This window comes from Pinus tabuliformis, chromosome Q (assembly GCF_031772625.1).
Source record: "Pinus tabuliformis cultivar Carrire ecotype Pingquan chromosome Q, CPIR1, whole genome shotgun sequence".
Taxonomy (NCBI): domain Eukaryota; kingdom Viridiplantae; phylum Streptophyta; class Pinopsida; order Pinales; family Pinaceae; genus Pinus; species Pinus tabuliformis.
The window spans coordinates 222,309,179-222,320,035 of record NC_142296.1 but is presented as its reverse complement, the minus strand read 5'-3'; positions in this window follow the sequence as shown (position 1 = coordinate 222,320,035).

Here is a 10,857-nt window from a genome sequence, read left to right as displayed (position 1 = left end):
GGGGTGACAAGTAGGGGTGAACCTAGAGCGTTGGTCAAGGGGATATGTGCAGTGGATGAAGATGTGAGAGGAGGACTTTGAGATGTGGATGGTGAACTAGGGGAATTAGGGGTAGACAGGAAGAGGACCTTGCATGGGGTAGAGATAAGGCTGGGATGATCTGAATCTGAAGTTAGGTCAGCAGGCTGCTCCTGCCTTTGCTGCCTCCTAATGTTTCTAGGGATGGTATTTGGATTATCAACAATGATGGGTGGATTAGGGTCTGGGTTTGCCCTAGTATGTCGTGGATTTTTCTTGGGAGCCAGCTTCTAACTGTTTTTTTTTTTTTGGATTTTATAGGAAGTTTTATATCTGCAAGGACTGGATAAAGATTTTGGAATGGCTATATATATTCCAAAGCTGAGATGAAGACTTACTGAAAAAGCTCTTCCCTAAAGCTGTCAATGTAACACAGAAACAGCTTTAAAGGCTTCCTGATTGATATACAGGCTTGGTCTATAGCTTTGGGAGATAGATAGAAATTGGAAAATCCTAAGAAGTCCCCAGTGGAGTCACCAATTATGTTTACACCCAGGTTGTTCCCTATGACTCCCAAGGGAATACGGTCGGGGTAACCACTAACCAATCTTTGGATTACAGTGTCTAGCCACAGTGTAATCAGAGAGGGCTCTCTCTGTATAATTTGTCTATGTTATGATGGTGTTTTAGGCTAGTTATTATGCTCAGGTTTTGGTTTATGTTTTGGTTGAGGGATATCTTTCTGTACTTGAAGTGTGCAATCTGCAGATGAGTTTATTTCATTGGGCAATGGAGTCTGTGGCTACAAGTGTTTTAGAAACCTTGAGGTGATTTACTGAGATTACAGGGCCAATTAAATATTTCATATAACAAAGTTAGATTATGATGGTGATATGTGAACAACCAGTGAAAAGCATTTAAGAATTTTTCACTAAAGCTGGGGTGTGGGGAAGAGATAGATGCCTCAGGAGCAAACTTGAATTCCTGAAAATATTTATCACAGTGAGAGATATAGCTTGAAAGTGTAGCAATTAAGGATTACACCTTATTTACTCTATCTGGAAGAAAACATTTATAACAGCTTAGATTGAGTTCAGGGTAATCTGTGATTAAATCCTGGAACTATTCTTTTACTTTGCCATTAAGTGTAAAACTCAGAAACATGAAAGAAGATGAAAGACTAGAAAACATATAACATAGAGTTTTAAAGAAGACTTATTGTGCTATGAAACATGCAGGAATCCTGTAACATTCAGCCAGCCACCACAGTGCATCAAGGAACACAGAGCTTTGGAAATTCCATCCACCTTTTGTATTATTTCTCTGAGAGTTATACAACAACAGAAGTATAGAAATGAAATCAACAACAACCCTTGCAAACTCATGCGAAGGGGACTTTATACAAATGTTTATACAAAATATCTCAGGCATTGAGTCATCTGAGAGAGAAATATCTTCATTACTTCGTACAGAAAAGTAGAAAAGAAGTTATTACAGCTTTGAATGCAGCATAACTGCTCTTTAAGTCTGTCAGAGGATATTTTGACCCTTGGAGGTCAGTGAGTCGGTTGAACCGCTTTGCTTTAATGCTGGAAAATGTGTCTTTACGTTTGATGCGTTGTATTTTCTCGGCTCTGCCACCTGTGACTGTGCTTGCTGCTGTGGTGACCGAATAGCCCTGCTGAGTTGGCTCAGCCTTTCATCTTTCCTCTGTATGCTTATCTACCAAAATTTTCCCTGTGTATGATTACTTATAAATTGGACAAAACATAACATTACAGGTTCTGGCTTGATAATATTATCTGTGTCAATTTATTCCAGATCCTGTGTGGGCAATTGGTGCTTGACAATTGCCTCTATGGTTTCATCTGCTTCTGTATATTTATAGAAATTTGGAGGCACATCGAACAGATGATTGATCTCGTTCATGATAAAAAACAGGTTTTCCACCCTATTATATAGAGTCTGCCCTGATGCTGGCCCTGATTCTGCTGAAGTGCTGGGCTGTCCTGCAATTTGACTTGCAGCAAAGGCATTGACCCTTTTTGCATAGTTTTCATGGGTAAGCAGTCTTCCCACACTGCTTAGTAGGCTGGGGAGGCCTTTGTTTTGCAATACCTGAAACCTGTCCATGAACTTGTTGATTTCGGTCTGCATGTCTTGGGTTCTTCTTTCTAATGTTCCAACCAGGTTTCTTAATGTCAGGACCCTTTTAACCATTGAGATTGTCTCAGTCCTGTGAGCAATTCCCATGGTGGCCAGTTGTGAGCTTGTCCTGTTATTCAATATGTTGATCATTCTGCTGGCAGCATCAGGCATGTTGCCAAGGCTTGCTCTTGCTCTGTGTATTTCCCTATTTGCCTTTGTAATGAGCACTGACTGCTCATCTATGGTCTCAATGAATTGCCACTGATCAGTAATTGACTGGCCAATATTGGCCCAAAGGACTGTTTTGAGCTCTGCTGTCACCTTATCTAGTGTGAGCTCTTTCTCAAGCTCAGTTATTCTCTTTTTGAGAGCTTTTATCTCTCTTTCCTTCTCGGCCACATTCTGTTTGCTCTTATCATATCTTTCATTTATTTTAGCCAAAGATTCTTTGGCTTGATTGAGCTCTAACATTTGAGCTTCCAGGACTTGAATTTCATTTTGAAGCTTCTGCATATCCAGACTATGAGTCTGCTCTGTTGTTGGTGCAGCTGTCGATGTAGTTGGTGCTGTAGGTTCTGTTTGCTGAGGAGGAGGAGTAACAATGGGAGCAGTTTCCTCAAGGTTGATTACTTCAGGAGGAGGCTTGGAGGTTTGCCCTTCTTCTCTTTGTTTCAAGGCTGCCTGTAATGCTACTTTTGCAGCCTCCGATTCTCCCAGCTTTTCCTGAGTTTGGATTAGCTGCTTATACAGAGATATCAACAAGGTTGTGGCCTCTTGATCATGTCTTTGTTGGGCAACATCATCTGTTTGAGGGTGAATTGAGGCTGGGAGTTTGATCTTTCTCCTCAAGGCTGCCATGTCTGCATCCCTCAAATTTAATATCTCTTGTATGCCCTTGATATCTTTGGGATCATGCCCAATCTCTATGATGATATCCTCTAAGGACCTTATTCTATTGTCCTTTGCCTGGGATGATGCTCTCTCCAACTCTAGCTGAGAGGCTGTATTGTTAAGGCTATTTTGTAGCCTGTAGTTATCCAATGTTTGGTCTGCCAAGGAAGCATAGACCATCTCACCCGTTTGCTTATGCAGTTCTATCTTGTCCATTGGGTGGATATCCTTGGCAAGGACTTCCAGGTTAGTCCTCAAGTAGTCAGAGGCAGATTGGGGCTGCACAGCTGTTGGCATAAAATGACTCATGATCATTTTGCCTTCCTGCACATCATATGCAGACATGAGTCTTTGTTGATTGGTGGGAGCCATGTTTAACAGATGGTTATACAGTTGTATCTTGATGGGCTCATTTCTCCTCTTAATATCGATGAACTGCTGTTTAATGCTGGGTCCACCTTCTCTTTGCTGATTTGAGGAACTCACTTCACCTCCCATTGCTCTATCCTGTTCCTGTTGAAAGGAACTTGCTGATGCTTCCCTGCTGGGTGGGACCATACCAAAAGACTGTCCTATTGGCATTTCTTCCTCTGAGAAGGGATTAATTCTCTGTCTTTTCTCCCCACGAGTTGCTGATGTTGTAAGGGGAGTCTCTCTGTCCCTTTTCCTGCTTGTATCCTCCTTTTGTGGAGTTTGGAGGATTGATGCCTCAGCTGAAGTTTCTTGCCTTGGAGGCACAGTTTGTTCAGTGGATTTAGGGGCTTCCACTGTTTGCTCTTGCTGGACAGGCTGTTCCTGCCTTTGTTTTTCCTGTTGTTGATGTTCTTCTTGCTGCTGCCCTTCTCCCTGCTGCTCCATCTCTTCTTGCTGCTGCACTAGTGTTTCCATTTGCTCCTCAGTCATAGGAGGTGGTTGTTCCACCTGCTTTTCTTTGCTTTTGCTGAATGTTTGTGGAGTATTCATGGCAGCTTGCTGATGTGTTGTTGAGGATGAGGCAGCTGCTCCAAGTTGTCTTTTATATGAGAGGGGGACCTGTCCACAAGTTTCTAAGTCAGCTTCTTTTTGAATATTTCTAGCCTCTCTTTCTAGCAGCTCTTCACTAGTAATTTCCTCTTCTAGGGTGCCCTCTTCCCAGCTCAATGCATTGGCATACTGCTCAATCTCAGGCTGCCTTATATGTGAATAGGTACCCAATTTGTATCTTATCCTCCTGAGGGAAACAAAATGATTGGGGTCATAGGGTATCCACTCAAAACTAGTTTGCAGTTTGAGGGCCTCTAGGATACTATTTGCCTCTTTCCATCCCTCCTCTTTTTTGTTATATCGGAAAGGGCCCAGCTGGCTCCTTACCTTCAACTGTGCCTTCTTGTTCTTACTTTGGAAGTGGAGGTAGTCGGCATTCTCAAATTGCCTGAAGTATTCTAGGGCAAAATGTCTCATAGGGACATACCTTGGCAGCCTATAAGGCTTCAACTCACAGCCATATACTCTGATGACTGTGTGGTCTTGGTAAAAGTACCAATTACCAATGTTGTAGGTTTTGTTTAGATGTAGAATTCTCCTCATGTCATCAGTTAACCTTGGAGGAGAAACACCATACAATAATGTCATAGTTGGATGAATGAATAAGTCTATGAACTCACAGTATGTGTATGGTGATACAGAGGTGCAATGAAAAACAGAGGTCCAAAACACAACTGACCTTGGATTCCCCTGGGCATTAACTTGCTTCAGGGGAATGAGGAAGCTGCCTGGTTGATAAAACAAGAATAGATGGTAAATGTAGGAAGTGTATCTGAACAGTCTTTCCCTTTGCAGATTCATCAGCTGGTCATGGATCTTATCTGCAATATATGTGGCATAGTCATAATGTACAGCTGGAGGCTTTCCAGGAGAGAATATAGACAGCATTGCCATTATAATATCATCCACATCCTCCACTCCCCTGAACCCTAGGACATAGCTGATCAAATCCACTAGCATTCTGCCCAATTCATTTAAGTATGCATATCCAATAGGAGGAGTTCTGATGGCTTCAGAGCCTGGTTGTACAAACAGCTGGTTGATTTTGATGATTTGGTCATTTGACAACTTAGTTCCCTTCTTTATCAAGTTCTGCATATAGAGGGGGGTCAATGGTTTTGCAGTGTGGAAATGCAGCATCTCATTTATGCTCTCTGGGGTGATATGAAACAGAATTGAGCCTGAGGGGCTGAGGACAGCGCTTTGGCATGGATCATAGCACTCCTGGCATCTGTGGATCAATTCAGGCATAGGATTTACCTGGGGGAGGTTGTAGATGGGCAAGTTTGAGTCCCAAATGCCTAGGATATCAGCTCCACTAAGGTGCTGGGCTTTCAACTCATTTAGCATCTGAATATTATATTTGGAGCCTAATGGAAAATAATCTAACATTTGATAATCCATATCTCCCAGAGCTTTCCATTCTAACTCCCTATGAGGGGTATTGAGAGGCTTGATGTTCAGTGCAATTGGAGTTTCCATGGTCTATTAAGCTTCTGACTTGCAGGTGAACTGGTTGAAGTAAGCAGAACAATACAGAGGTGATTACTTGCAAAAGTGTGAATTTCAGGGACCAGAGGGTGAATTGAGCACACAGCAATTGAAATATTGTTTAACAGATTGACAAAGACAAATAGCAGGGCTGACCAGAACTTTTCTATGGTGAATTTAGCCAGCAGAGGTTTCTAGCTCACGGTTGCGCGAGCTACCTGTGAATTCAGGTTGTTTCAATCGACTGCAGGTTTTGTAAACCGTTCGTTGTGTTGCCAGAGGGAAATAGGTGCAGTTTACTGGATACTAGACGGTGAATTCGGTGTTTTATCACTCCCTTAACAGTTTGTTCGAAGAAATTTGGATAAAAACCAGGTGCAGAGAATAATTTTGAAAAATACCTTGCGGATTGTCACTGATAGTTGCAAATGCAGGTACGGCGGAGGCACCCGTGGTTTCAGAGTTGAACGGTGCAGGTTGGCGCTGGTATGGTCGTCAAATTCATGCAGCAACAACAACAGTCTTTTTTTGAAAAAGTAGAAAAAACGCGAAATTTTGGCTTAAAATAGATTTTTGGCCATATTGGCGCGCTTTTGGGATGACGTCAGCATGACGTCATCAGGTGGGGTCAGAGTCGGATGACGTCAGCATGACGTCACCGGGTGATGTGGCAGGCCCTGGTTGGTCCACGGGTATGCTGAAGTGGCGGACATGTCAGCGAAGGGACAGACGAATGAGGTGATGCGACGGCGGGGTGGCGGCGACGTGGCTCTGACGTGGGCATGACGTGGGACCAGAAAACCGGGCGGTAATTGCAATAGTGGTTACGGTTTTCTCGGACCGCTAACGATACGGCCCCGGTTTTGTCAGAGGCCGCTCCGAGATACTTGAGCAGGTGACGCGTGGCCGAGGACTGACGTAACCCTTCGTCATTTTCTCGGGCGCTAACTGTCAGGCGTGGGGGCCGCTCCGATATCAATGAGAGCCGTCGGATCACATGGGTCCGATCCGACGGTTGACGGAAGGGCGATGTGATCGAACAATACGGAGGGGGGCGGGTTTAATTTATTATTTGTTTTTGAAAGCTGCGCCCGGCGGAAAACATTAGGATATGGGTTTTTGTAAGGTTTTCAATGTATTTTGGAAAATCACATATATGCACCGAAACTTTGGAAAAGCGGTAAAAGGTGGGTTTTTGGGTTTTTTCATAATTTTCAAAGGGGTTATGGGTAGGAGGAGGTTTTTCAAGGTTTTTTCTTTACAATCAAAGGCTTAATGGATGGAATGACTTCAAAGAAGGGAGAGGGGTAAGGTTTAGGTTCATCAAAGTGACCAGATGCCAATTTGATTCCTGACAGATGATTTATTGGCTATAATGCCAAGGGGAGGGATATTTATACAAAATTTGGGGTTTATACACCATGGTGTTAATAATATTAGGGGAAAGGTAAGATAGGGGAATTACATAGTAGAGTTAGAGTTAATATGGGGGAAAATGTGAATGAAGGGGGAAATCACTAAGTTTATTTGAAACTTACTTAGTTTTTAGGGAGTAGATCAAAATGAAAAGAAATTTAGACAAGAAATGTGGCTTCTAAAAGATTAAGAACCACCATGAAACCATAATCTCTTCCATGAATCTCAGCTGATGAGGGAGTGTTAGTAATGAAATGGAAAGGGGAAGAAGGGAGGTTAGACATGCTTCTTGCTTGCTGCAACTTGATGAAGAATGACACCTTCTCAATTCATTGATTTTGCCTTGGTAAACAGAGTTAGCACACATGCAACTTATAAGAAATGACCTTTCTGCAACCCCAACTGCCTACCCATCTATTTGCCTAGCATTTTTTATTTCTTCTTGGAGGGTGCACTTGGGCTTGCAGACCCTTACTTTCCTTTTCTTTTCTTTGGCTTTTTCTTTTGTTTTTCTATCTACTTCTACCCTTATTTCTTCCAAGGTCCCAAATTAAGCTGTTGGGAGCCTTTTTTCTCTACCTACACTACTTGTCTGCCAAGATTAAACAGTTTGGACAGACTCCTTTCTCTATTCTATAACTGAAAATTCAAACATGGCATGATCCAGATTAGACTGTTGGACCATCCATCAAAATTTGAGTCCATACCAAGCTATAAGCACAGATTGGATTCTCTTGGAAATATGTGATCTTTGAATCATCAAAGCAGAGCATATTTGGATCTTTTCATAGCCAATCATGAAATATGAAACCTATTGGTATAGGTAGCTAACATAGTCAAAGATCCCCTGCTATCAAAACTGGTCTTGGTTTTTATGAAACTGTTGAAGGTGAATCTAGCTCACAAGGTGAGGGAAGGAATTCTAATGCAAAATCTGAAATGATCAACAAGGAGATAAGTGGTCAACCCCAACAGCAACCAAGGAAAGAAATTCTTCAAAGAAAATCTTTTGTTCCTAACTGTGGAAGTGATAAATGGTTATTTCCTCCGATGAGTAATGTTGAATGTTATGAATGTCATAATCTTGGACATGTTGCAGCCAGATGTAGAAGAATAATGGTTCAAGACCGTCACACAGAAAGATCATCACATTCCAGGTACTTTAAGGGATATTGTTTTGCTTGCAATATGTTTGGTCACAAAGCAATTGATTGCAATAGAAGGAACATGAAACATGTAAGATGTTATGCATGTAACAAGTTTGGACATAAAGTAAGGGAATGCAAGAGCAAAATTCGAACTCCAAAGCAAGAGGATCATACATCATCGCAATTCCAGGTATTGAAGAAGACAGAATTAGAGACAGAAAGATGTGGCATAACTCAGTTAGCTGACATAACAGACACAGGGGAAACTGAAAGTGTAGACCTTCAGTATTCCAATTTTCATACGCAGATATTATGAAGATAAGTCACGTCTATGGAGCTCTGAAGAAAAAGCAGCAGAACAGACTTAGGAAATGGTTCAGTCATGGTATATGATGGTTGGCACAGGCTCAGGGGGAGCATATGCTTCGAATAATGCATTGTTGGCATTATGGTTAGAAGTCTTTGGTGATGATGCTTATTGACACATCTTGCTACTAATTGTTGATTGGCCAAGAGAATGGATTGCAGGTTACAGGTCTGGATGCTAGTGACAGATGCTTATGGTGCAGATCATATATGGTGTACGATAGTTGCTGATGACTATCATGGTCTTGTTTAGATTGCTGGTCATTGTTATAAAAGTCATGTATATCATTTGATGTAAAGGTCATGAAAAGACCCAATTTTTTAACCCCACTTTGCATGGGAAGGATGATGTAATAATGTCTATTTCAGTCATGTATAAACATTTGGTATATCCCCACTTGGTTGGGTGGATGAGTTAAAATGGTGTATCCCCACTTGATTGGGAGATTGATGTATGTATGAGTCATTGGTGATAGGAAGGTCATACTCACTTAGTTGAGTTGTAGAGTCGTGTTATTCTCTTGAAAAATATTTTTGCAGACTCGGCATGTGCTCAAGGGGAGCATGGACGGATTGGTACATCTTGGCATGTACAAAGGGGGAGCTCAATCAGAGATTTCAACATGTACTCAGGGGGAGTATGGACAACAGAATGTATATCAAGGGAGAGAATATCTTGGTCCGCCCTTTGCCCTTGATGTCAAAGGGGGAGAGTGACTTGGTGTGGTTGTTGCCATCAAGTCCAAAGGGGGAGATTGTTGGCATTATGATACAGGTATGATACAGGTGTTGTCCTTGATGGCAACTCACTCAGATGACAGATCATAGTACAACTAGTAAATAGCAAAGAATTAATGATCAGAGAGGTATACGCAGGTGTGATGTGACAAAGAAGTGTATACACGCAGGTTCACCATATACCAAGTCGTGTATATGTACACACGCACGTTTATAGAAGGAAAGGCGTGTACATGTTGGGAATTTAGGTTTTGGTCCGAAGTGTTGACCCCAGGTATTGGGTCCAAGGTATTGGTTCTACGTGGTTTTGGACCATGGTATTGAGAGAGGCCTAAACCTATATAAGGAGAAGATCATTAGGCCAAGATGAGCAAGTGTGCAAGTGATGAATATCTGATGAAGTGTGAGATCTAGTATGCTGGTTATGGGTTTGTGATGCTTTGCTTGATCTGAACCTAGGAGGCACCTCTGCGGTTGATAAAGGTTGATGGATCGGGATCATAAAGACTAAAATGCATTATCATTATATGGTATGATCATGAATAGATCTGAATACTGACGCATGTTTTATCCTTTATATCTTATGTTCTGGGTATATCTGAAGTTGAAAATTGCAGCAAAGGTATAAGTAATTATTTTCATATCTGTACGTGGGTTCTCTCTGGTGAAAGGGTGTATACACGCTAGTTCGACACAGTCAAGTAGCGTATACATTATGAGATTTGATGTTTGAGGTTGCTGTTGGTTCTAGTGGTTGTTGCAGAGTTCTGGGCTCTGCTCTGTGTTCTGGTGACTGTGTTTTGATGACAGGGTTTCAGTGATTCAGTTGTTGGGTGATTCAGAGTTAATGATTGTATTGCAGTGGTGATTGTTTTGTATTTATGGATCCAGTCTAAAAATTTATGAAACATGGTCCCTGGAAGAAAAGAGAAGGTTGTAGCCTTCTATAGGTCAGCACCTATGTACTAGTACATCAGCTAGTACAAGAGCTAAGGGGGTTGTAGCTCCCTTCCAGGAGAAGCTGGAGAACGAGAGAAGGTTGTAGCCTTTTGCAGGTAGAAGCCTGCGTACTAGTATAAGACTGCACCAGTACAGAAATATTGTAAAAAGAAGTTTCTTATTAAAAGAAGATAGAGACGAATTGCAGTAAGTGGTTTTCACCCACATTGGGTTTCCACCTTATATCATGGTGTTCATGTGTGCTTCTTATGTGTGATGATCTGTTCTGTTTTACTGCACCTGTTTACTGTTCATATGGTTAATAATGTTCTGATGGATTTCATTGAAGATCAACTAACTGAATCATAAGTTTATTGGATATACGCTAGTTGCATTAAACACAGTTTCGTATACACACGGGTATCCTTAACTGAAGTAGTGCATATGAATCTGATAATGGAAATGAAAAGATTATTGATTTTCTAACACTGATTCACCCCCCCCCTCTCAGTATTATTTCCAACATGAGTGAACTCCACGTAGGAAGTAATGGTAGTGTGACATAGGGTGATCAATCCATGATGCTACTACTCCTGTGCGTCTCCATCTAGGTGCAAGGTTATGAACTTAATTTCATTTGTCTCCCTTATGGGGTTTAGCTGGAAATAAGTGTCCAACT